The following is a 5360-nucleotide window of genomic DNA, read 5'->3' on the forward strand; positions in this document are numbered from 1 at the left end:
ATCACTTACCACATTAATCCTGATCTAAAAATAACCTACCTCACTAACACAACTATCCTTCCCGAGGAATTCTCGGTCTCTAGTAACAACCGCACTGTGCAAGTTGATTAGTTCTGATCATTCACGGAGGAGCAACTAAGAAGGTCGGATAACGTTAACTCGACGGCAAACATTCATTGATACCATTGTTGTAGTGGATGATAGAAGAGAATAGCAGAAATAGTGCGAAATAGGTTAGTGAAGCCATGGTGATCACAAAAGAGGAAATCGATAGAGAATTGGCTTTCACCCGTCTCCTTCTACCAAGCCCCTTAGTCTACCAGCCCCTTAAAGTCGTCGTCACAGCAATGAAAAGTAGCATCGCACCACTTTGGTTCTTGGGTTACACTTGCTGGTTGCAATTTTAGGTTTAAGTATCAGGATCAGGATTCACTGTGATGCGATCAGTGAAAGCAGCAGAAATTTCCTTCCCAACTCTCTTGTGGAATCTGTTAATGGCTCTGAAAAGGGCCAGTTTTGTTAAATTTCGACGGAGAAATTAAGAGCGTTCACCACGAATACGACGAGCCAGCTGAATGTCCTTTGGCATAATTGTGACACGCTTGACGTGGTTGGTATCTTCGAACAGACCGACCAGATAAACCTCGCTGTATTCATGGTCAAAATAAGCATCATTCTTTGTTAGACCGTCAAGCAGGTCAGTATGTATGGAGCTCGCTCTCTAGCGTTATATGGAAAGTTTTTCGCATCCATTTCATGTCAACCGTACCCGAAGGCAGCTTAAACAGCATAAACATTGCCTGGACGTGGCAAGGGAGGCAAAGGACTCGGCGAAAGAGGAGCCAAGCGTCATCGTAAGGTGTTGCAAAATAACGTACAGGGTATTTCCAAGACCGTCGTCAGGCTCAACGTGATAATGCGTATCTCCGATCTGATCTACGAGGAAACCCGAGGTATGCTTAAGGTGTTGCTGGAAAACGTCATTCGTGACGCTGTTACCTACTCTGAAGACGCCAAGCGGAAGACCGTTATCGCAATGTACGTACTGTACGCTCTGAAGCGTCAGGGCGGCACCCTGTATGTGTAAATTTGAAAATCGGTTTACTTCATTTAGAGATACAGGTATAACTTGATACAAATTAACTGTCACTTTTCACTTTGATCGCCGATTTATCACAAGGAGCAATTCAATCACGCAAAGTAAAAACACTATCAGACAGGTGAGACAATCCCCTATCTAATCATAATTTTAATTTGTGTGGTTGAATTGTTGTTTGCAAGAAATCGACGATGAAACCCAAAAGTGAGAGTTTTATATCGAGGTATATCCTTAGAGGTAACTCTAAGACCCGAAGGTCCCGAAGAAACGTGCTCAACTTTTTGGCTCAGCTCTCGTACTATTTTCGGTCCTAAGCTATGCACCTCTCGAAACGTAGGAAAATCTACGAACCCCTCATTTTATCTGTCAAACTTTCATAGCGAATCAAAACAAACATAGTGTAGTACTAGAATTTCGACTATAATGGTGTACGCTTATAGATGTACTTGGGACCAATAGGCTAGACAAGTAGTAAGCCTATTTAAAATCGTTAGTTTCCACCAGTTTGTATACCTGTATTGACACTTGAAAAGAGCATTTTTTTTAAAGATAATCGCATTTTAATTTTTAACCAAAAAAGATAGCATACTGGTGGTTTCAGTAAAAATATGCGTCATCAAAAGTTCTAAATGTGTCCACAACAACGTTTTTACGAGAAATGAATGTATGAAAAGATAACCTGCTTATTTATAATGATCCATAACCATAAGAGATATAAATTTTATGTCTTGGGCAAGTTGCTTAAAATTGTTGTTCTTCAACTTTTTAGAACATTGCATTGGTCTATCTTAAATAATAAAAAAGATTGTATTTTCAAATCACCAATTTTATGGACCACCCTAATTCCACTAACATAAAAAGATTGGCAAAAAAAAATGTAGAAACTTTAGAGATAACTCTAAGACCACTGGGTCCCAAAGAAAATCATTATTATTTTTGGCTCACTCAGTACCAGAACAACGGTCCCAAGCAGTCCCAAGCTATTTCACTCACCCCTGCATGTTCTGCATGAATCCACACACCCCTGATGTTATCTGTCAAACTTTCATAGCGAATCAAAACAAACATAGTGTAGTAATAGAATTTCAACTAGAATAGGGTACGTTAATCGTTTGCTTGGGACCAATAGGCTACTAAAGTGGTGAGCCAATTTAAAATCGTTAGTTTCGTATTGATTGTTGATATACCTAAAACTGACGGTTTCGGCACAAACATTTTTGTCTTCCTAAATACGGCTTTGGAGGACCATTGTGCACTGTATACGTACCTTTGAAAAAGTAATCAAGAACTGTTTGAATACCTGAACAAAATACGATAAACAAATCACATTGGCGTATTTATTGTTAAGTTTAAAATATTGTGAATCTTCCTTGTGAAAAAATACTTTCCATATAAAAAAAAATATTTTCAAAATTTGAACGAATAGGAAAAAATTAACTACGTAGACTTTATCAAATACCAACCCTTTCCCCATCGTAAGGCCTGTACTCGAAAAAAATACTCGTTCATAAACATCTTGAACGATTTTCGAACTTTGGCCTTCATTATGGCCCGAGATCTTTCCTTCGGACGAATCTCTGGTGAATTTGGGGGGTTGGCGGTTTTTGGTACAAAAACAACGTTATTGTCTCTGTACCAATCCAACGTCGATCGCGCGTAATGGCATGATGCCAGGTCCGGCCAAAATAATGTATCACCTCCGTGGGACCGCAGGAAGGGCAACAGACGCTTCTGGAGGCACTCGGTGCGGTAAATTTCGCTGTTGATGGTACCCATTGTGATGTACGGTTTACTCAGTTTACCGCATTGGCCGCATATAGCCTGCCAGAGCAAGTATTTTTTGGCGAATTTGTCCACTTTCTTCTTCCTTATGTCTTCCGGAACATCAAACCGTGATTTGGCAACGTATAACTCCAGCCCCGGTATCTGCTTTGCGTCTGCCTTGATATAGGTTTCGTCATCCATAACCACACACATCGGTTTCGTTTACCACTCGATACAGCTTCTTTGCGTGGGATTTGGCCGCCGTGTTTTGTTGATCACGCCGGTTCGGTGCCTTCCTGACCTTGAATACACGAAGCCCAGCTCGTTTCATGGTTTGCTGAACGCACCAGGCGGAACACTTTGCCTTCAGAGCCGCGTCGCGAATCGAAAGGTTCGGATTACGCTTGAAATAATCCAACACCTTCCAGGCGTTCACAGGGTCAGCTGTCTTCGATTTTCTTCCACTTCCAGCTCGCCGCTAGGTCGTCTGGGACTCCTTAAACGATTTTACCACCCGAGACACAGTTGTATGGGTGATTCCCAGTTGTCTTCCGATCCATTTCATGGTCGCAGTCGGATTTTCCGATTTTGAACCGATTGTTATGAAATTTTGTACATGTAAACAATTCACTCCAAACTAGTTATACCCACATTTTCATCAATTTTTACCCACGGATATAAAAGTTACAAACGGATAAAAATTGTGCATTTTATTTCGAATACAAGCCTTAAACTAGCTTTGTTACCCCCTCTCTCTCTCTAAAAAGTCTACGTGGTTAATAAACGGCCCTTTAATGATACGTAACGGTAAAGTTGCACCCTATTGTCTAACTGTCAGATTTAACGCAACGAATAACCAATGGATACAATGTGCGTAGGCAGCAGAAAGTATGGGAATATATTTTTTTCTCTTTACTGTACAGAATTTGACAGAAAAGCAAGCTACTAGAACATACTTAACATCATGGCAAACGTTATTCCAAGCGAGTTCAATCAATCAAACAATCAATGCAGGCATTCTTTAAATTTGAAAAACTCATGGATAAATGTTCAACAGGACATATCTACCTTTGTAAGCTAAGATTTAAATGTCAATTTGTCGAAACTCTTAGCTCACCCACCAATTGCGTAAGTAAGCTAAAAGCATTATGATTATTTTTGTTTTTAATTTTCCTAAAACTTCTATGATCTAGAGCAACCCTACCTCCGCATTTCAGCAGCCCCTAAAACGCCAAGAATAAAACGTTGAAAACCTTGGAAACCTCAATCATGCCAACCACAGCCCATGCTGGAGAACACCAGTAGAGTTGAGAAACGAGTAGTGGTTTCGTGTTTGAATCCAGATATAAAAAAAAAAATCACCAGGAAACATTTATACCGGTTCAACCGACTTAACGACGACGACGAGGGTGGCAAAGTTTAAAGAGAGGGTAAAATTCAACCAAAACGTGGGGCTGCACAAGCAGTTTGCCAAATTCAATCATCAAACAATCGTTATGTTAATTTGCTGTTGCGCTCCACTGTGCTTGTGTGGAATAAATGGCCATACCAAAAGCAAACTCAGACCGGTAACCGAGCGATGAGAAGGAACTGCATTGGACGTGCAGCAATTCGAATGAAATTTTACGTTTGCTGAAAATGCGGAAAAAGTTTCGTGCTGAATTTTCCGGTAATTGTAGCGGAGTTTTTCAGCTCAGCAAAAGTTGCTTTGATAAGTGAAAAAATTTCCACAAAATTTCATCCAATGACACAAACAGAAATCATCCAAGGTGGCATTGTCTTTGCTAAACAAACTGTATCGCCCACTTTTGGTGACTTACTTGGTCCGTTTCCTTTCGCATGGCAGTCCGGATTTAATTTACTACACAGTGGTCCACCACCAGAGTCCATAAGTTTTTCGTTCCTGGTCTGTGGATTAGGGTATTTCAAAGGCTTTCAATGCCATGAGTATGGGAGGCAATTATTTATCTTCTTCTCCCAAAAGCCCCAGAGTCAAAACATCCGACACGTACCGCCTGCCTTTCGCCCGAAGGTGAGGTGTGAGCAACACCCTAGAGGCGGAAAAGCAGTCATTCTCAATGAATTTTAAGCGTTTTATCGGTCCTCAAGCCGGAGTCTAAAGCAAGCTATACGCCTCAGAAGTGTGGTTTTTCTGTGGAAAATATATGTGTGTGCTTTTATCGAAAACAGTGGTCCGTCGGCGGCGACGACGACGACGACTGGGGAGTGAAAGTTTAGGCTTTGAGCTTTGATTAAGTACCTACCCAGCTTCTGGTGGTGCTCGGAACATGTACGGTTGTTGGGAAAGTTGCACGTATTTACAATGGTTCGATGCTTGTGGGTACGGGTGTGATTTACGTCGTATTTAATTTGAATAACTATAACCGTACGGTTGTTGCATGGGGATTTTAAATTAATTATTCATTTGGAAGTAAACTTCTGCCTGGTGGACCTCAGAGATTTATTATCCGAACTATGAGGTGGAGAAGGTTATGTA

Source organism: Ochlerotatus camptorhynchus, unplaced genomic scaffold, assembly GCF_037179485.1.
Source record: "Ochlerotatus camptorhynchus isolate MF236.1 unplaced genomic scaffold, CSIRO-AGI_Acam_v1.1 ptg000209l, whole genome shotgun sequence".
In the NCBI taxonomy this organism is placed as follows: domain Eukaryota; kingdom Metazoa; phylum Arthropoda; class Insecta; order Diptera; family Culicidae; genus Ochlerotatus; species Ochlerotatus camptorhynchus.